The following is a 23495-nucleotide window of genomic DNA, read 5'->3' as shown; positions in this document are numbered from 1 at the left end:
TCATGCGCCAGCACAGCAATGCATCACCACCCACATCATGCACCAGCACAGCAATGCATCACCACCCACATCATGCGCCAGCACAGCCATGCATCACCACCCACATCATGCGCCAGCACAGCCATGCATCACCACCCACATCATGCGCCAGCACAGCCATGCATCACCACCCACATCATGCGCCAGCACAGCAATGCTATGCTAGATGGCATAGGGCAGATTACCGCAACCCTAAACTGCCTCACACAGGTACCAGTACTGGTGGCAACTCCACCTCCTCCTCCATTTCTTGGACTGTGTGGACCTTTAAACTTGTGTGATAAAACGTTTAGGTCCATGTCATTAGCAAGTTGTTCCTTTGGGGGAGGAGGAAGTGGTAACTAGGCAATCACACCTATTCAGGGTCTGCATGGGCGTTACGCCGCCTTTGGGTAACACCGGCCGTGTTATTTGAAGCTAACGCGAGGCAGCGCTAACGTCACATGGCATTAAGTCTGTGCTGATGAGATCAGCAATGGCTGGCGCTTTTGCTTAGTGAATTTGCGTTAACGTCAGGGAACATAACGCCTGCTGCTGATATTTATAACATGATGTTATGAGTCCGGAATTTAACTGTGCTCTGTGGTTCTGGCCCATACAATCTGACGGCAGATAAAACCAATTGGCCCATCTAATCTGCCTATATACAATGTATAACCCGGCTCACCTAATGTAACCATGTGTCTGTCATCAGAACTCTGTGCCCAGGACATACATGAAAACGAGCGGTAACTCTCATATAGTTACATAGTAGATGAGGTTGAAAAAAGACTTCCGTCCATCAAGTTCAACTTATGCTAAATTTAGACAACAGATACTTTATCCTATATCTATACTTACTTATTGATCCAGAGGAAGGCAAACAAAAAACCCCAGTGTCATATCATCCAATTATATCTCATAAGGGGAAAAATAAATTCCTTCCTGACTCCAAGAATTGGCAATCGGATTAATCCTTGGACCAACATCCTTTCCATGTATACTTATTTGGTATATCCAGTATACCTTTCCCATCTAAAAAGTCGTCCAACCTTTTTTTGAACAAATCTATTGTATCTGCCATCACAGTCTCCATGGGTAATGAATTCCACATTTTAACTGCCCTTGCTGTAAAGAACCCTTTCCTTTGTTGCTGGTGAAATTTCCTTTCCTCCAAACTTAAGGGATGGCCCCGAGTCCTTTGTACTGCCCGTGGGATGAATAGTTCATTAGAAAGCTCCTTGTAATGTCTCCAAATATATTTGTATATAGTTATCATATCTCCTCTTAGACACCTCTTTTCTAATGTAAATAAATCTAATTTAGCTAGTCTCTCCTCATAAGTTATATTGTCCATTCCCTTTGTAACGGGTATTCCACCCCACCCAATCGCATATATAGTGTGGGTGAGTAGAACATGTAGTGTTACCGGTGTGGTGCGTATACCTGCAGGCTCACAGGAGGCCTGAGCCTCCGCTAGTGAGAGCCTGGGGTGACTCCTCTGGAACGTTTCTTGGTTCAGCGCCTCCACCTGTGTAGGATTCTATGGACGTGTAGAATGACCCTACATAGGAACCCAATCAGAAACCTCACACACAGTCAGTGATTATATAATAACTAAGGACTTTACTTATGAACATATAAGACATTACATAACATCATAACCTTATCACCTCAGGCCCAATGTCTGACGTTCCCACCCAGTGTCCTGTAACCCCCACCCAATGTCCCGTACTCCTACGGAGATCGTGGGTGACTGCGCAGTCACTAAGTTATCTATTAGGCCTGTTGGTGCACATGTGTAGAAATACCTTCCGAGCACTCCGATGCTCGGGCCCGCAACACTCTTCTAAAAGGGTCAGACGCGCGATGCCTCCGTCTGATCCTTTCCAGGTGATATTCTCCGTGGACCCCAACGTGGGTCCGAACTCCGTCACTGGAACCGCAGCATCCGCTGAGTCCCTCTCTAACGATACAGCAACGTGACACACCCTGCACTATAGGCCGTCCCTATAGCACAGCATCCTTAAGTGGCTTACGGGTCAATCTCCTAGGGCATTCGGGGTTGCCTATCCTATATAGGTAGGTCTTGTACCCACCCTACTCATAATACGGGCCCTGGGCCATGGCTCCCCGGATTGGTTACCGCTATGAACCCCCCCAGTTGCCTCGAACTACGCGCAACGCCGCCCTGGGCAATGGCTCCCCGGATTGGTTACCGCTATGAACCCCCCCAGTTGCCTCGTCACTCGCAACACGGACCCTGGGCTATGGCTCCCCAGACTGGTTACCGCTATGAACCCCCCAGCTGTCTCGTGCCACTAATTCACCTAAACGCCTGCCGCAACGCACTGCAGACTAACCTCAGCCCCCTATGTCCCTTACTATCCCTCAGCTCTAACTACCATGAGTGACAGGGTCCCTAACCTGAGACTATCCCTGGCAACACTCAATAACCTGGGGGATAAGGGCTAACTGGGACCTTAGGGCCGCTGGCCTAGTGCAAGGAGTCCCCGGCTCCTGCACCCTACCTCCTTCCTTTGTCTGCCTCCTTGCTCTGCTTCTTCCTGACTGACACGCAGCTCCAGCCCGCCAAATGTATCTATCTCCCTCCAGGGCAGTCCTACAGCCCTATTGGATCCTATCAGGCACCTGGTGCCTGTCTCGCTATGCCCCATGGGAGTTGTAGTCCCATGGAGCCTAAAAGCACATAGGGACCGCGTGCGCGCCTTTCCTGCGCATGCGCGAACAGCTAATGGCCGCCTCACTGTCTCCCTACCTCTCGCGCGATTCTTCCTTGCCCCTGAAGTTCCCTCCGCGCATGCGCGAGCTGCTCGGGGGCCTCTGGCTCTTAATATCCCTTGCGCATGCGCAACGCGCAGAGCAATGGCGCCGCCAGGATTGCCGAGCCGCCGGGACCTTAGCGACGCGACCGCGGCCATAGCAACGGCCCGATCGCGTCCCCGGCAACCTGCAGGAGAAGACGCGCTGCTCCCTCCTCGGCCCCCACCCTCCGAAATGGCCGTCGGGTCTGCCGCTTGCCTCCGGCAGCACCCGACATCGCTCCGGGCCACGGAGGTTCCCGTGGGGGTCGCAGGGAGAAAAAGGTGACCTGGCTACACCTTTATTAATTTGGTGGCTCTTCTCTGCACTCTCTCTAGTTCCATAATGTCTTTTCTTAGGATTGGTGCCCAACATTCTGCTCCATATTCAAGGTGTGGTCTTACTAATGCTGTGTAAAGGGCATAATTATGTTTACTTCCCTTCCATCCATTGCCCGTTTGATGCAAGATAAGATCTTGTTTGCCTTTGCAGCTACTGCATGACTTTGGGCACTATTGCTAAGCCTGCTGTCTACAAGCACTCCTAAATCCTTCTCCATCAAGGATTCCCCCAATTTATCCCCATTTAATGTGTAATTCACCTTTTTATTCTTGCATCCCAAATGCATAACCTTACATATCTGTATTAAACTTCATCTGCCATTTACCTGCACACGTTTCCAGCCTCTCCAAGTCCTTCTGGAGAGAAATGACATCCTGCTCTGATTCTACTACCTTACACAATTTAGTATCATCAGCAAAGATGGAGACTTTGCTCTCGATGCCAACCTCAAGGTCATTAATAAACAAGTTGAAAAGCAGGGGTCCCAGTACCGATCCCTGAGGTACTCCACTCGCAACTTTAGCCCAATCTGAAAAGGTTCCATTTATGACAACCCTCTGTTGTCTGTCTGTCAATGTATTACTTCCTGGTAAAACATTCTATAAATAAATAAATAAATATTTTCCTATTTGCATTAAAACCTCACACCCCATTTGATCTTCGGCTACCCTTGTTACATGCGATATCAGGTCACCCACAAAAAAAAAGGTTTTAGGGATTAACAAGAAGCATTTAGTAATTCTGAAATTATGTTTAATATTGACAACTGATAAATTGTTTACATTTCGCCCCGCTCAATTTGGGGCTAAACCTTTACATTTTCCCAAACCAGTGAAAGATGGCATGGCAGCCTATTATAAGGCCGCGCTTATAGTCGCCCGAAAACAAATACATTGCCGCCGCCGCCACCACGTGCGCTTATAGTAAGCGCGGTGGCGACGTGATTTTTGGTAGCCGTAATTATTTGATTTTTCAGGGGCTGTCACCTCATGTGACAGCCCCTGAACCAATCAGGAGCCTGGTCGTCCACGACGCTGCCGCAAAGCGAAATACAACTTTCACTTGCGGCGACGGGTGACGTCACGCGTCGCGCCGCCGTCACTATAGGCGCGGCCTAATGGAGGCCCATGATATAGCACCTCTGCCCACTTCTCTGTAGGAATCCCCTTGTGTCTACCCCAAAAGTGAAAACTCCAACCCAGGGAGGCTGGAAGTAAAATGGGCGAAAGAGGAGGGGGGAGGAGATGAGGGGGAAGGGGAGAGAAGAGAGTGGGTAGGGGAGAAACGAGAGGGGGGAGGGGAGAGAAGAGAGGGGGGAGGGGAGAGAAGAGAGGGTAATCTCATTGTTTACCATCTTCATTGACCTGAGGGCTTCTTAAGCATCAAACCCTAAAAAGCAATTGTGATATCTCTGGGGCACCCATTCTGTATTCAGCTCGCAAAGCAAGATGACCAAGGCGTGGGTTTCCCAAAAATCCAATGTGATACCAGTGGACTATATTAACCCCTTCGCTGCCAGAACGGGCCTACCATGCATTGCTTGGCAATGGTTAGGAGAGGCTTCATGGGCTATTGATGCAGCCTTCTTCACGATCACTGTAACTCGCGGGGTATGGCGGAGCACCCTGCTAAGAGGCGGAGTGAATAAAGTGCGGGAGCGGCGAATTAACGCGAACCACGCGCAAAGCCCCGGTTAAAGTCAATAAGCAATGGATGAACGCCATCGCCTCTCACCCCCGTCCCGGAAGGGGTTGGGGGGTCTGCTTCACAGAATGGGGAACATTGTATATAAGGGAACATTCACCAGGAAGAAAGTAGGGGAAAAGACGTGTTGGTTTCAGGGATATTTGGCAGCCATCGTGTGATTAAAATAGGAAATCCGATTTCTGGCAGAGGGGAAGAGTGTCCATGACAGCCACGTTACAGACCACGATTCTCTCTCTCTGGCAGAGGGGAAGAGTGTCCATGACAGCCACTTTACAGACCACGATTCTCTCTCTCTGGCAGAGGGGAAGAGTGTCCATGACAGCCACGTTACAGACCACGATTCTCTCTCTCTGGCACGGGGTGAAGAGGGTCCATGACAGCCACATTACAGGCCACAATTCTCTCTCTCTGGCAGAGCGGAAGAGTGTCCAAGACAGCCATATTCCAGGCCACCATTCTCTGGCAGAGCGGAAGAGTGTCTCCGCCATGACAGCCACGTTACAGACCACAATTATCTCTTTTTGGCAGAGCGAAAGAGTGTCTCTCACACGACAGCCACGTTCCAGGCCACGATTGTCACTCTCTGACAGAGGGAAAGAGCGTCCATGACAGCCACGTTCCAGGCCACGATTATCTCTCTGGCAGAGCGGAAGTGTCTCCGCCATGACAGCCACGTTCCTGGCCACAATCCTCACTCTGGCAGAGGGGAAGAGCGTCCAAGACAGCCACGTTCCAGGCCACGATTCTCTCTCTCTCTGGCAGAGGGGAAGAGCGTCCATGACAGCCACGTTCCAGGCCACAATTCTGTCTGGCAGAGGGGAAGAGAGCCTCTGCCATGACAGCCACGTTCCAGGCCACTATTCTCTCCCTACGTTGCTCGTCGGTCCTTGGCGTGTCTGGCCTGATTTCTGCTATTGGTGTAACTTCTATTTGCAGAGCTTTGTGGTGGGAGCTGGGGTTTCCAGCGCCTGACACAGCAGTCAGCAGACACAACAAACCACGAGGGCATAAACAGTCCCACACAACGGAACAACAACCTCTCCCCCCCCCTCCCCCACCCACGCTGTAAACAACCTCACAATGCAATGGCTATAATAATACATTATAAATGTAACCATGCGTAAGGCAAGGAAGCATTTTTTGAAAGATGTCCTGTTAACGCCTCCGTTGCCCGAGGGGTAAGGAGTTGCTGGTCTCACTGGCAACAGGGGGGTGAGGTCGGGACCTGAAAACAATGCCACGGATAGTGGGCCCGGGGAGGGGTATAAGGAGATAGTGTGTCTGGGGAGGGGTATAAGGAGATAGTGGGCCTGGGGAGGGGTATAAGGAGATAGTGGGCCCGGGGAGGGGTATAAGCTGATAGTGGGCCCGGGGAGGGGTATAAGCTGATAGTGGGCCCGGGGAGGGGTATAAGGAGATAGTGGGGCCGGGGAGGAGTATAAGGAGATAGTGGGCCCGTGGAGGGGTATAAAGAGATAGTGGGCCCGGGGAGGGGTATAAGGAGATAGTGGGTCCGGGGAGGGGTATAAGCTGATAGTGGGTCCGGGGAGGGGTATAAGCTGATAGTGGGCCCGGGGAGGGGTATAAGGAGATAGTGTGTCTGGGGAGGGGTATAAGGAGATAGTGGGCCTGGGGAGGGGTATAAGGAGATAGTGGGCCCGGGGAGGGGTATAAGCTGATAGTGGGCCCGGGGAGGGGTATAAGCTGATAGTGGGCCCGGGGAGGGGTATAAGGAGATAGTGGGGCCGGGGAGGGGTATAAGGAGATAGTGGGCCCGTGGAGGGGTATAAAGAGATAGTGGGCCCGGGGAGGGGTATAAGGAGATAGTGGGTCCGGGGAGGGGTATAAGCTGATAGTGGGTCCGGGGAGGGGTATAAGCTGATAGTGGGCCCGGGGAGGGGTATAAAGAGATAGTGGGCCCGGGGAGGGGTATAAGGAGATAGTGGGCCCGGGGAGGGGTATAAGGAGATAGTGGGCTCGGGGAGGGGTATAAGGAGATAGTGGGCCCGGGGAGGGGTATAAGGAGATAGTGGGCCCGGGGAGGGGTATAAGAAGATAGTGGGGCTGGGGAGGGGTATAAGGAGATAGTGGGGCCGGGGAGGGGTATAAGGAGATAGTGGGCCCGAGGAGGGGTATAAGGAGATAGTGGGCTCGGGGAGGGGTATAAGGAGATAGTGGGCCCGGGGAGGGGTATAAGGAGATAGTGAGCCCGGGGAGGGATATAAGGAGATAGTGGGCCCGGGGAGGGGTATAAGGAGATAGTGGGCCCGAGGAGGGGTATAAGGAGATAGTGTTCCCGGGATGGGCTAGATCACCAGTTATAAAATATAGGGGTTCATTCAAAGTACTTAGATCGTAAGCTCTTCGGGGCAGCACCACCCGTTGTTATTTACCTGTTCCACTTATCCCCATCCCTTTACTTCCCTTGTATTGTCATTTTGTAAAGTGCTGCGTACGCTACATAACTACAACGATACATAAGTACAAAGTATCCCTCCGGAGAAACAGGACCAATGTCTAAATAACAACGCATCGGACGTGACCCCTTTGTCCCGCGGGACCTGCTTTGCAGCCCCCCTGGCAGTTACATGTTATGAAAGAATAAAATGTATGTATGTCTTTATTTATATAGCGCCATTAATGTTCACAGCGCTTCCCAGCGGTAATACACGCGACAATCATATAAATAACAAATAATACAAATAACACATAAAGGGAAGAGGCGCTTCAGGCAGAAAAGTAACATTTAGGAAAAGGAGTCCCTGCTCCGAAGAGCTTGCAATCTAATTCTACGGCTAAATACAATTGTTTATTTTTCTTAATCTAGTGCAGAGGTGGCCAAATCCAGTCCTCAAGGGCCAACAACAGGTCCTGTTTTCAGCATATCCCTGCTTCAGCACAGGTGGCTCAATCAGTGGCTCAGTCAAAGACTGAGCCACTGATTGAACCACCTGTGCTGAAGCTGAGATTGAGCCACCTGTGCTGAAGCAGGGATATCCTGAAAACCTGACCTGTTGGTGGCCCTTGAGAACTATCTAGTGCCACCTTTTATTTTACAAATTGTAATTCCTTGACCTAATTATGTGCACGCACCACCCCTGGGGGTTTGAGGTAACGGTTTTAGCTTTGATGTTGAGGTGGGAATCTCAGCATCAAGTGTCTGGAGCAGAATTACTGGGAGAAATGTCCCATTCACAGGAAGAACCAAAAACACTTTCCAATTCTTAAAAGGCTCAACCAGGAACAGACTAACATCACTATACAAGCGTTAAAAACCAGGGGACTGCTGCGAAAATGTAATCAGCGCTACTTTATATCAACGTGGGGGTGGAATTAGTCAACCACCCCTTAAACTGTTTTACTTATCTGGGCCCTGTGAAAAATGAATATATTTCCTTTTACTTCACGCTGTTCACCTAATTAATGTTAATCTATTTGATTAAGGATTGCTATGCAAAGAACAAAAACAACAATAAAGGGACAATTTACCTGTAGGTTTCAGGACTGACAAACATTGTTTTACCATAACGACAGTACAGGCATACCCCGCATTAACGTACACAATGGGACCGGAGCATGTATGTAACACAGGCATACCCCGCATTAACGTACGCAATGGGACTGGAGCATGTATGTAACACAGGCATACCCCGCATTAACGTACGCAATGGGACCGGAGCATGTATGTAACACAGGCATACCCCGCATTAACGTACGCAATGGGACTGGAGCATGTATGTAACACAGGCATACCCCGCATTAACGTACGCAATGGGACCGGAGCATGTATGTAACACAGGCATACCCCGCATTAACGTACGCAATGGGACCGGAGCATGTATGTAACACAGGCATACCCCGCATTAACGTACGCAATGGGACCGGAGCATGTATGTAACACAGGCATACCCCACATTAACGTACGCAATGGGACCAGAGCATGTATGTAACACAGGCATACCCCGCATTAACGTACGCAATGGGACTGGAGCATGTATGTAACACAGGCATACCCCGCATTAACGTACGCAATGGGACTGGAGCATGTATGTAACACAGGCATACCCCGCATTAACGTACGCAATGGGACCGGAGCATGTATGTAAAGCGAAAATGTGCTTAAAGTGAAGCACTACTTTTTCCCACTTATCGGTGCATGTACTGTACTGCAATCGTCATATACGTGCATAACTGATGTAAATAACGCATGTGTAACAGGCTCTATACTCTCCCCGCTTGCGCACAGCTTCGGTACAGGTAGGGAGCCGGTATTGCTGTTCAGGACGTGCTGACAGGCGCATGCGTGAGCTGCCGTTTGCCTATTAGGCGATATGTCCTTACTCGCGAGTGTACTTAAAGTGAGTGTCCTTAAACCGGGGGATGCCTGTACAAACACCGTTGTTTGCCATGGAAATTTTTGATAATTAATAAACACACAATCCCAGGAAATCTCTAGCCGCGTGGAAATAGTAGAAGTAAAACATGTGTATAACTGGTCCAATCGGCTCCATGCAACCTATTTAGAATGTAAGCTCTTTGGTCACCCTCTCACATGGTTACCATATAGCAGCAGCACACACCTTTCTATTCACCTTGTATTTTCTGGTTTAGCCAATGTGTATCTCCTTTTGTACAAATGTAATAAGAAATATATTAAACGTGGCGCTGTCCGTCGTTCCTTCTCGCTGGGGGAGGGACGAAACTTTACACGTAGACACAGTTTGGGAGATTTTTGCAGGTTTGTGGGAACCCCAAGTGAATGTCAGACTCCCGACGGGGATCAGAGTCTTCTCTCCGATCTACAAGGCCGCGTCCACACTTAGTGCGACGTCGCGAGCGCCGAGACCAAAAGGCCGTACCTCTATGAGGCAGGCCGTGGAGCGCGCGACCATTTTTATTTTGTCGCACGATGGCCGGGTCACGTGCGGGGGTTCAGCCGATGAGGGCGAACTGCTCACGTGACGCCACGGGCCACGCCTCCCTGTTGCGTCTCCTCCTCCAGATCGCCTCTGCAGCAGGCGCGCGACGCCATGCGCTCCTGCTATATCAGAGGCCTAAAGCCACACGTGACCTAGCACCAAAATACGTCTCAGGATGTATCGCTGCAGTGCAGCCAGACTACCCAGCAATGCAGTGCAGCCAGACTACCCAGTAATGCAGTGCAGCCAGACTACCCAGCAATGCAGTGCAGCCAGACTACCCAGCAATGCAGTGCAGCCAGATTACCCAGCAATGCATTGCAGCCAGACTACCCAGCAATGCATTGCAGCCAGACTACCCAGCAATGCAGTGCAGCCAGACTACCCAGCAATGCAGTGCAGCCAGACTACTCAGCAATGCAGTGCAGCCAGACTACCCAGCAATGCAGTGCAGCCAGACTACCCAGCAATGCAGTGCAGCCAGACTACCCAGCAATGCAGTGCAGCCAGACTACCCAGCAATGCAGTGCAGCCAGACTACCCAGCAATGCAGTGCAGCCAGACTTCCCAGCAATGCAGTGCAGCCAGACTACCCAGCAATGCAGTGCAGCCAGACTACCCAGCAATGCAGTGCAGCCAGACTACCCAGCAATGCATTGCAGCCAGACTACCCAGCAATGCAGTGCAGCCAGACTACCCAGCAATGCAGTGCAGCCAGATTTCCCAGCAATGCAGTGCAGCCAGACTACCCAGCAATGCAGTGCAGCCAGACTACCCAGCAATGCAGTGCAGCCAGACTACCCAGCAATGCAGTGCAGCCAGACTTCCCAGCAATGCAGTGCAGCCAGACTACCCAGCAATGCAGTGCAGCCAGACTACCCAGCAATGCAGTGCAGCCAGACTACCCAGCAATTCAAAGCCACCTGGTTTGGTAAAAAGAGCTTCTCATCAGAACAGGTCCCACCTTCCAAGCAATCACGGGAGCTCCACCTCTGCTGTGGACTCATTCACCACCTTTCCCCAAAATGTAAATGCCGGCACACTTAATGTATGTATGTATGTCTTTATTTATATAGCGCCATTAATGTACATAGCACTGCACAGCAGTAATACACGTGACAATCATATAAATAGCAAATAATACAAATAACAGATCATTGGAATAAGTGCTTCAGACATAAAAGTAACTTTTAGGATGAGTCCCTGCTCCGAAGAGCTTACAATCTAATTGGTGGGTAGGAAGAACGCACAGAGACAGTAGGAGGGCGTTCTGATAAGTGCATCAGCAGGGGCCCAAGCTTTATGCATCATGTGTATTATTATAGTATCATGTCATGTGTATATTAATCTGCATGTATAGTGCGATACAAATCCAGTTCTGGTTTAGCACTCCTATGTGATGGCCTTTCACGTATTGGAGTAAGATCTGAAGGAAGACAGGCCGGAATTATCACACTATATATAACATATTCTTGTATGGCCTGGGTGTACGCCTGACTCTAAATGATCAGGAGCACGTGTATCCAGTCCTGGGTTTGTGGCCTTTAGTCAGTAAAGGCCATTAGTTTAAAAAAAAAAAATCCAGAGCAAGTTTTTAATCCAAGCAATATCCTATGTGTGTTTAAAAAAAAAAAAATCAGTTCTCTAGTATTAGATAATATTTACCATTTTTATTATTTTAAAATTCAACTCTTAATGCCACTTTGAATGATATTTAATATACTGAGCATCCTTTGATTTCTATAGCGGGCTTTAGCCCACCTCCCCAGCAGTGCAAGATCTTTGTAACACTTTCCTGTTTGTGATAATTTGTTGCCAATGTTCCCAGCAGTTTGAGCTGCAAACTGTAACAATAGATAACATTACTTTTAGTAATATAAGAATACATTGGAGCGGCTGTGTTACACTGACTGAAGGGTTGATTTGAAACAGAAATGCAGCCATTTAGTTAACCCTGGTAAGCAGGATCTTTGCAGATCGTTCACGGGAGAACGACTAGATCGGCAGCTTAGGTAATTAGTTTTCAATAAAGGTAATGAAAGGCTGCAGATATTAAAGCAAAATATATATATATTTTTTAAAGAAAAATGTAAGCTGTTTGGATTGCCTCTTTAATTGCTGTCTGTCTTGGGACACAACCAGCGAAAGCTCCTATCAGGCGGGCTGGAGATGTAGATCACTTTGACATTTACGAGGGAGAAAATGAGTAAATTGATCCATTTTACAGTTAATCAGGGAGTATCCCGGGTAAATGAGGAAGCTCGATCTGTCTGCATGAGGCGACAGCCTGGCATTTCCTATTCAAAAGGAGAGCTGCATGTGCCAGGAGCGCTGGCACGAAAACCCACGAGAGGAAGCCCGGGATAAGGAGTAACGTTCTCCCACTGGCTGCACCTGGACTGATAAGGTGTGAAGGCTTCGCGCTCCCAGGTAGGTGTCTGCACTTCACCTTCTGCTGGCAAAATGTTTCCTACCGCGCTGACCAACACGGGAAACCTTTTTCAGGGAGAAATTGTAGAAAAATATGGGCGATCTCTTCATGCGGGAGGTACTCAACTCCAGTCCTTGAAACCCCATCAACAGGTCATGTTTTAGGATATCCCTGCTTCAGCACAGGTGGCTCAATCAGGCACTGTTTGCTGAAGCAAGGAGATCCTTAAAACCTGACCTGTTGGGGGGGGTTGTTGAGGACTGGAGTTGAGAACCCCTGCTCTGAACCCAAAACAAAATACGGGGAACATTTTTCAGTGATAAATTATATATTGTTCAATAAATGATGTGGGCATTTCCCTCATAATTAGGGAGAGATGGCAAGTGACTTACCTCTGTGTGCAGCAGCAGGAGGCAAATAATACAGAATTATCAACAGAACGTTGCTTTATAAATCATTGGTGTGGGTGTATGCAATGGCAATGTCTTACAATCTGAAATCCATGAGGGGATCCCCTCGGGGTTCAAAGGTGTCTAAGGACGTGCCCAGAAATAGCCAATAATGGAAACTGCATCCCCCGTTCTGTGCAGTATCTGGAAGAAGGCGGATCAATCTACAATCTTTGTGTTCCGCAAACAGGACATTAGAAATACATACAATGCTTTGCCATGTATGTAAAAGACAGTTCTGGCACAGAAAATAACACTGGGCACCAAATTGTGCTGAAAATAGTGATCCTTAATTTATAAAAGACTAATAACTGTATAATATCAGTGAAGACAATAATACAAGTGCACGAAGGTTAAGTAAATGACAAGTCTGTGACTGTGTAAGCAATGTAAAAATAACCTTACACAATAACAGGAGAGAGTCTGCTGCTGAGAAAGGTCGGTGGCTCAACGTCTCGGGAGATATGTGAAAAGATAAAAAGACCGCGCGCAACTCTCATAGCGTAAAACGTATCATTATATTGTGACATAGAAAGGGCGGTGTTATACGCACGTACAGAAATTCCAATAGTTAAAGCAGGGCATGTTTGGGGTACATGTTACCACTGCAGCATACAGCTCGTCACAGGTCGGCAAGCTGCCGCCGGCGCCGGAGTTCGAATCCTCTCCAGGTAGGGGAAAACGTCCTGTTGTCCTGGCTCTCCGGTCTCCCTTCCGTGACTGTGTCCTCGGCAGACGCGGTGACGGCTCCCCCAGCAGACAACTCACGAGGTTAAAATGGGCGTACTGGAACAGTAAAAGCCGCACACTCTGGCTCTGGGGATCAAAACCCCAAAAAAGACTATTTTTTTTGACTTGCATTGGAGTTAAAGATTTATTCTCCAGGGAACAAGTTTTAAAAAAAAACTCCTTAATTCTAGCTCCAGGGACCCCCTGCTTCCGGAGGTACAGATCTCCCTCCGTATGGGGGGCCGGTAATCGCTCACAGCTGGGATTTAAAGCTCCCGCGTCACGTGAGCCAATAGGAAGCCGGACCTGATGACGTCACTGCTTCCTATTGGGCCGCATTGGGCAGGAGATTTGAAACTCTGCCACAATGTGAACTCTGCTAACCGAGCAGCTACCGGCACCGCCTATGGAGGTCAGTATTTCCGGAAGCCGGGGTTAGAAATGGAGACCCTTGCTTGGATTGCCTCTTTAATGCCGGCGACGCGCTGGTGAATACTGTCCCGCTCCTCTCCTTACACTGGGAACCTGTGATCAGCGCGGTCATTAAGCGGCTCAGGGCGTGGGGAGAAAACGCGATCCACATCGGCAACATCCCCACTCCCTCTGCACTGGGGCGAGCGGGCTGCAGGGGTGGCCAGTGGTCGGGAGGGTCACAGGAGAACCCCCCCTACTCCCTTGCGGGGGCCGCATGTTACCCACCAATGTTGTAAACTACAAAAAAAAGAAAACCTAGGTTAGTAGAAAATGCATCACTGTTTCATTCAAGAACACGCCACATCCCTACACACCACAACCCTACACGCCACAACCCTACACGCCACAACCCTACACGCCACAACCCTACACGCCACATCCCTACACGCCACATCCCTACACGCCACAACCCTACACGCCACATCCCTACACGCCACAACCCTACACGCCACATCCCTACACGCCACAACCCTACACGCCACATCCCTACACGCCACAACCCTATACGCCACAACCCTACACGCCACATCCCTACACGCCACAACCCTACACGCCACATCCCTACACGCCACATCCCTACACGCCACAACCCTACACGCCACATCCCTACACGCCACAACCCTACACGCCACATCCCTACACGCCACAACCCTACACGCCACATCCCTACACGCCACATCCCTACACGCCACAACCCTACACGCCACAACCCTACACGCCACATCCCTACACGCCACAACCCTACACGCCACAACCCTACACGCCACAACCCTACACGCCACAACCCTACACGCCACATCCCTACACGCCACAACCCTACACGCCACATCCCTACACGCCACAACCCTACACGCCACATCCCTACACGCCACATCCCTACACGCCACATCCCTACACGCCACAACCCTACACGCCACATCCCTACACGCCACATCCCTACACGCCACATCCCTACACGCCACATCCCTACACGCCACATCCCTACACGCCACATCCCTACACGCCACAACCCTACACGCCACAACCCTACACGCCACATCCCTACACGCCACATCCCTACACGCCACAACCCTACACGCCACATCCCTACACGCCACATCCCTACACGCCACAACCCTACACGCCACATCCCTACACGCCACAACCCTACACGCCACATCCCTACACGCCACATCCCTACACGCCACATCCCTACACGCCACAACCCTACACGCCACATCCCTACACGCCACATCCCTACACGCCACATCCCTACACGCCACATCCCTACACGCCACATCCCTACACGCCACATCCCTACACGCCACAACCCTACACGCCACAACCCTACACGCCACAACCCTACACGCCACAACCCTACACGCCACATCCCTACACGCCACATCCCTACACGCCACAACCCTACACGCCACAACCCTACACGCCACATCCCTACACGCCACAACCCTACACGCCACAACCCTACACGCCACAACCCTACACGCCACAACCCTACACGCCACATCCCTACACGCCACAACCCTACACGCCACATCCCTACACGCCACAACCCTACACGCCACAACCCTACACGCCACATCCCTACACGCCACATCCCTACACGCCACAACCCTACACGCCACATCCCTACACGCCACAACCCTACACGCCACATCCCTACACGCCACATCCCTACACGCCACATCCCTACACGCCACATCCCTACACGCCACATCCCTACACGCCACATCCCTACACGCCACATCCCTACACGCCACAACCCTACACGCCACAACCCTACACGCCACATCCCTACACGCCACATCCCTACACGCCACATCCCTACACGCCACATCCCTACACGCCACAACCCTACTCGCCACATCCCTACACGCCACATCCCTACACGCCACATCCCTACACGCCACATCCCTACACGCCACATCCCTACACGCCACATCCCTACACGCCACATCCCTACACGCCACATCCCTACACGCCACATCCCTACACGCCACAACCCTACACGCCACATCCCTACACGCCACATCCCTACACGCCACATCCCTACACGCCACATCCCTACACGCCACATCCCTACACGCCACATCCCTACACGCCACAACCCTACACGCCACATCCCTACACGCCACATCCCTACACGCCACAACCCTACACGCCACATCCCTACACGCCACATCCCTACACGCCACATCCCTACACGCCACATCCCTACACGCCACAACACACATTCCTACATGCCACAACCCTACACGCCACATTCCTACACGCCACAACCCTACACGCCACATCCCTACACGCCACAACCCTACACGCCACATCCCTACACGCCACAACCCTACACGCCACATCCCTACACGCCACATCCCTACACGCCACATCCCTACACGCCACAACACACATTCCTACATGCCACAACCCTACACGCCACAACCCTACACGCCACATCCCTACACGCCACATCCCTACACGCCACATCCCTACACGCCACATCCCTACACGCCACATCCCTACACGCCACATCCCTACACGCCACATCCCTACACGCCACAACCCTACACGCCACATCCCTACACGCCACAACCCTACACGCCACATCCCTACACGCCACATCCCTACACGCCACATCCCTACACGCCACAACCCTACACGCCACATCCCTACACGCCACAACCCTACACGCCACAACCCTACACGCCACATCCCTACACGCCACATCCCTACACGCCACATCCCTACACGCCACATCCCTACACGCCACATCCCTACACGCCACATCCCTACACGCCACATCCCTACACGCCACATCCCTACACGCCACAACCCTACACGCCACATCCCTACACGCCACAACCCTACACGCCACATCCCTACACGCCACATCCCTACACGCCACATCCCTACACGCCACAACCCTACACGCCACATCCCTACACGCCACAACCCTACACGCCACAACCCTACACGCCACAACCCTACACGCCACATCCCTACACGCCACATCCCTACACGCCACATCCCTACACGCCACAACCCTACACGCCACATCTCTACACGCCACATCCCTACACGCCATGTAACCTTTTGGGGTCTCCCAATAGGGGTTTCTCTCACACACATACACTGTTTTGAGGGTCAGAAGCTGGAAATACAGGACATCTCTTCATCTTCCATTGGGCTGAAGGTTTATTTTTTCCCCAGGGGTGGAGAAGCACAATCCTGCACAATTTTACATCTTAAATCGCAATATCCTACAAATATTCACACATTTATACCGTTGCTCTCTCTCTCTTAGAGACTGGCATTAGTGACTCTGTGTGAAACACACTGTTTCCCAATTGCAGTAACAAAACACACACTGCATTCTCCCCCCTACTGTGTGCGGGAAACCCACTCATGTTTACCTAGCCTGACACATGTAAAACTGAGCTGCATGGGCCGCAGTCCTGAGCCCCCCCATAGTAAGGTGATAGGTACCAAGCAGCAGATGGCAAACTAGTCATTCACGGTCTGTGCCTCCGAAAACATTACCAGGGCCAACACAAACATCGCTATAACGTTTCACTTTTGACCTTCAGGCATTTTCCCTGCGTGTATTTGTCTGACACACAGAGCCTGTCTGTTCCACATTTACTGCGCAGAGCTGGGACTGGACACATTTGCAGTTGTATTGACCCGATTTGATGAGTTTCCCCCCCCCCCCCCCTGTACACACCGCACTTGTTTTCCAGTTTACGCGCTGATCGGAACGCCTCATTTTGAAATGTTTCCCCTGTTGGAAAGAAATAAAGATGCCATATATTTGTTGGCGGAGTGGTTTTAAGCTCTTGATTGTCTTGTCTGTGCCAGCAGACATTCTGGTCCCCGAGGTATGTGAGGGGGGGATTACCAGTGGATCCCTCTCCGACTTCCTATTGCGCCTGAGGCTCTGTGCGACATTCAGGGATCGGCACACGGGGGTTACAAAATGTCCCCAGTCTGCTTTTATAAACCCCCGACCCCTGTAAGTAGGGGATACATAATGCATTTGTTTCATACTTTAATATACCCCGCACTATCGCCACTGGACTAACACGGCTATTTCTCCTTAATAACTTCTCTATAAAACCCATAACTTAGTCCTAACACATTTGGTATGAGTTGTGTACTACACGACGTTGGTCATTGAGCGGGTCACGGTTTTGATTTTCGGACACTGTTTGCAGCTGACATGAGAACCGTCACAATGTTTTTATAATGATTTAATCAGAAAGCTGTTGGATGATTTCGCGGTGAATTCTGTGATCAGACTAGATTAGGAATTTTTCTTCATCTGATTTTAAAATAAACCAATATATATGAGGACTTGTATGTGAGGACTTGGGTACTGAGTGGCGTTCGGTCCATTTCCATGTGGGCAGCCATCTTTTTATTTAATACACAGAAAGTTCATACTCATACATTCTTTATTTTCTTATGGCCGCCTCGGCACTTTCATTGTTCTTATCACTTGCTTATAGTATGCGGCAACACATCGTACAGCAAGAGAGTGAAAGCCCATCGCAATTAAAGGTACAAGAAAATCTATATCACAGCATTGCTAGTCGGGCGGGACGCATGCAGGTTCTTCCCGGAGTCCGCTCCTTGCGACCTTGGGCAAGTCACTTTATCTCCCTGTGCCTCAGGCACCAAAATCATAGAGTGTAAGCTCCTCTGGGCAGGGACTGTGTCTTGCTGTGTACCACGCGCTATACTGTCATTGTGACGCGCTCCCATTGGGAGAAAAGTGCTATATGAAATAGTATTATTCCTGATCCAAGAAGCTCACAATCAAAAACTACATTAACCCTTTTCCCGCAAGAGGGGCTAGCGACCCAATGTTTGTTTTTTTCGTTCTCTGACCCACCGGACGCTCAGATTTTTGTTCGTTTCGTTTAATTTCCACCCTGCCTGAAACATGAATATTTCTGACACTAATCCCGGGGAATTTATAGCTGCTGCCTGCAGGCAATTCAGAGCCCCACAGAAACCAATGTGCTGTGGGAAGAAAGACCTACAGTAATTACCGGCTGGGTTTTTACATCACCCCTGTGTAAACCTGCCATTCCAGCAGCTGTACATTCAAGACACAACACATCTCTGTGCTGGAACCTTTCCTGGTGCAGCTTGTCATTTCCTGGGGATAAGCGTCTCCTTACAAAAGCAAAGCAGACGAGGTTTGTTCTTGCTGCCCAGTGAACATCGCAGGGGTCTTTGCATGGCTTAAAAGTGGCTGAGCTTGGAGCCTTTTGCAACTTGTGTTGGAAAATCCCCCAGCTTTACATTTCTTAGCGAGGACTTAATGTGGTGCATGCATTTTTCCAAGGAAAAGATCTGGAAGCGACACTCCTTTTTGAACATGAGGCGTAGTAGGCGGTAGTGAAGCTCATGGTGTGCTGTAGTTTTTAGGGCAGTGGGAACTGCCAGATAACATTGGTTGTAGGAGTAATTGGCGCTTGTTCTCAAGCTGGGGTCTCCCCAGCGCGTTAACGACAGGTCTTCTACTCTTTGCAGGGAGCCCAGTTGAGCGCTTCTTCATCTGAAGAGACATCCTCCTGGAACACGAACTGGAACCGGGCAAACTCTTCAGTTGGGTGTCCGACTGGAGACTGGTGGTGGCCACAGCTTGGAAGCAACCGCTGTCTCTCTGATTGTGTCACCGAGATGTCATGTTCTCTGATTTTTCTATGAAACCAGAGTAGCTCAGCTGTTACTGCGTTAAACGAAAGGCCTCCAAAGGTACCTGGATTAATCCCGGCAAGTTCTTCTGGCACAGCTAGTAAAATACTCTTGTTCAAAGCGTTTTATACCGGAAGATCCCTGGAGAACATTGACGTCGCAGCTTAGAGAGGTAAGTGCAGAGATGTCCACTCCCCAAGGACCAAAATACCACAAGAGCTGCAGGTTCTGGAGCCCAAAAACTGGGAAATTCCTTTATCAGTGAGAGTCCATTTATGTCTATAACACAGAGCCTCCCAAATCGGTGAGAGCTGACTTGTCTGTAAGTGGGAAATAATCTTTGAAAGGCACATTTCTCTCCATCTTTATTTGTGTGTGTGTCTCTATATGTCTATATCTCTTTGTGTGTGTGTACTTTATATATCGTTGTATATATGGCTTTTTCCAGGATCTCCCCTGAAATAAGGAGCGGCTCAGTGAGTAAAGACACTGACTGGCACTGAGGGGAACCAGGTTCAATTCCTGATGTTGGCTCCTTGTGATCTTGGGCAAATCACTTTATCTCCCTGTGCCTCAGGCACCAAAAAAACATAGATTGTAAGCTCCACGGGGCAGGGACCTGTGCCTGCAAAATGTCTCTGTAAAGCGCTGCGTACAACAAGCAGCGCTATACAAGAACATGCTATTATTATTAACAAAATACTGTAAGTGAAGGCTTCAAGATGGCTCATTACTAAGCAAGGACTGTATGTAAAGTGTGTGCCCTGCGACACTAGTACGCAGAGAACAATGTGTGGAAATGCACACGCAGCTCCTCTGAACATCACCACTCGTTCTAGTGTTATCACTGAACGGCAGCAGGGATTCGCGTATTCATGATCCCAAACACAATATTAAGGGAATATTGTAAGTGAAAAGTGGTTTTGTAAGAGGCAGCCCAAAGCAGTGAATCACAAATGTATTCTTTGTTTAAACCACTTGTCAGTGTAATTGTTGACTTAGAAACCACCAGATCCAAAGATAGACGTGTGACACCCCCGCAGCGGGTGGCTGGTCTGTAATTGCTGTCAGCCAGACAGGGGCTATGTTGTAATTATTCACTAAACGTCCATTGAGTTGTATGGTACCTTTTTGGGATTGCTACCGTAGCAGCTGTATTACATGGTTACTGTTTGCAGTGGCTACTGGCAACAGCCACTTGGTGCTGATAGTGTAGAAAGCTTGATAAGGTCTCGGACATGGTACCTCAGACCCCGTGGGTGCGTCCGCACGCTGAGCAAACAGACTGCCTTAAGGCAGTGTTTGCTTCCGTGCGGAGTGTGCGCGGAAGCGGGAGGGGGCGCGCGTTGCGTGAGAAATCAGTTAAACTGTGTTACACAACCAGCTCCGTGACGCCACCTGGAACGCCCCCCACGGCCCGTCTGGTATGGCCAGGGAAAGCACCCGCTTTTCCTCGGCCTCCGCGCACCTCCGCACGGACTGCGGCACCATGTCCGCAGCCAAAAAAATAAGAGGACAGTATTGGTCAGCGGTTAGGCTGTTGTGCTCACTATTAAATGACTTCTCCCCAGTGATGAGAAAGTGAGCATTACAGCACACGTGTGTCATTGTACTGTATATACCTGTGGGTATCATTGTACTGTATATACCTGTGGGTATCATTGTACTGTATATACCTGTGGGTATCATTGTACTGTATATACCTGTGCGTATCATTGTACTGTATATACCTGTGCGTATCATTGTACTGTATATACCTGTGGGTATCATTGTACTGTATATACCTGTGGGTATCATTGTACTGTATATACCTGTGGGTATCATTGTACTGTATATACCTGTGGGTATCATTGTACTGTATATACCTGTGCGTATCATTGTACTGTATATACCTGTGGGTATCATTGTACTGTATATACCTGTGCGTATCATTGTACTGTATATACCTGTGCGTATCATTGTACTGTATATACCTGTGGGTATCATTGTACTGTATATACCTGTGGGTATCATTGTACTGTATATACCTGTGGGTATCATTGTACTGTATATACCTGTGCGTATCATTGTACTGTATATACCTGTGGGTATCATTGTACTGTATATACCTGTGGGTATCATTGTACTGTATATACCTGTGCGTATCATTGTACTGTATATACCTGTGCGTATCATTGTACTGTATATACCTGTGCGTATCATTGTACTGTATATACCTGTGGGTATCATTGTACTGTATATACCTGTGGGTATCATTGTACTGTATATACCTGTGGGTATCATTGTACTGTATATACCTGTGGGTATCATTGTACTGTATATACCTGTGGGTATCATTGTACTGTATATACCTGTGCGTATCATTGTACTGTATATACCTGTGCGTATCATTGTACTGTATATACCTGTGGGTATCATTGTACTGTATATACCTGTGGGTATCATTGTACTGTATATACCTGTGGGTATCATTGTACTGTATATACCTGTGGGTATCATTGTACTGTATATACCTGTGCGTATCATTGTACTGTATATACCTGTGGGTATCATTGTACTGTATATACCTGTGCGTATCATTGTACTGTATATACCTGTGCGTATCATTGTACTGTATATACCTGTGGGTATCATTGTACTGTATATACCTGTGGGTATCATTGTACTGTATATACCTGTGGGTATCATTGTACTGTATATACCTGTGCGTATCATTGTACTGTATATACCTGTGGGTATCATTGTACTGTATATACCTGTGGGTATCATTGTACTGTATATACCTGTGCGTATCATTGTACTGTATATACCTGTGCGTATCATTGTACTGTATATACCTGTGCGTATCATTGTACTGTATATACCTGTGCGTATCATTGTACTGTATATACCTGTGGGTATCATTGTACTGTATATACCTGTGCGTATCATTGTACTGTATATACCTGTGCGTATCATTGTACTGTATATACCTGTGGGTATCATTGTACTGTATATACCTGTGGGTATCATTGTACTGTATATACCTGTGGGTATCATTGTACTGTATATACCTGTGGGTATCATTGTACTGTATATACCTGTGGGTATCATTGTACTGTATATACCTGTGGGTATCATTGTACTGTATATACCTGTGCGTATCATTGTACTGTATATACCTGTGCGTATCATTGTACTGTATATACCTGTGCGTATCATTGTACTGTATATACCTGTGGGTATCATTGTACTGTATATACCTGTGGGTATCATTGTACTGTATATACCTGTGGGTATCATTGTACTGTATATACCTGTGCGTATCATTGTACTGTATATACCTGTGCGTATCATTGTACTGTATATACCTGTGCGTATCATTGTACTGTATATACCTGTGGGTATCATTGTACTGTATATACCTGTGGGTATCATTGTACTGTATATACCTGTGCGTATCATTGTACTGTATATACCTGTGCGTATCATTGTACTGTATATACCTGTGCGTATCATTGTACTGTATATACCTGTGGGTATCATTGTACTGTATATACCTGTGGGTATCATTGTACTGTATATACCTGTGGGTATCATTGTACTGTATATACCTGTGCGTATCATTGTACTGTATATACCTGTGCGTATCATTGTACTGTATATACCCTCCCATCTCTCACCCCAACCCTCCCATCTCTCGCTCTCCCGTGTCTCGCTCCCCCCTCGCCCTCCCGTCTCTCTCGCCCCCTCACCCTCCCATCTCTCTCGCCCCCCCCCTCATCTCTCGTGTCTTTCCCCCCTCACACTCTCCCCTTACGCTGACTCTCCTCCACACTTTCTCATTTACTCTCTCTCCCCCTTCCCCCCCACCCACCCCCACACTCCCTCTCCCTCACACACACACAGGGACACACTCTCTCCTCC

At 49.2% G+C, this 23495-nt stretch overlaps 1 protein-coding gene across 4 annotated transcripts in view; it reads left to right on the top strand.

The window, feature by feature from the left end:
• The first annotated feature begins 12084 nt into the window (after positions 1-12084).
• Positions 12085-23495, top strand: part of LOC142490469 (secreted frizzled-related protein 2-like) — a 29050-nt gene continuing 17639 nt past the window's right edge. Inside the window, exons 1-2 of one of the 4 annotated variants that reach the window (XM_075592802.1) lie at positions 12085-12239; positions 19425-19761. The gene's annotated coding sequence lies outside the window, so the exon portion shown is untranslated. Of the gene's footprint in view, positions 12240-18902; positions 19088-19424; positions 19762-23495 lie in introns of those variants that run through there. The other 3 variants (XM_075592801.1, XM_075592803.1, XM_075592804.1) reach the window with 3 other exon arrangements.

This window comes from Ascaphus truei, chromosome 3, assembly GCF_040206685.1.
Source record: "Ascaphus truei isolate aAscTru1 chromosome 3, aAscTru1.hap1, whole genome shotgun sequence".
NCBI lineage: Eukaryota > Metazoa > Chordata > Amphibia > Anura > Ascaphidae > Ascaphus > Ascaphus truei.
This window is presented reverse-complemented; position numbering and strand designations above follow the sequence as displayed.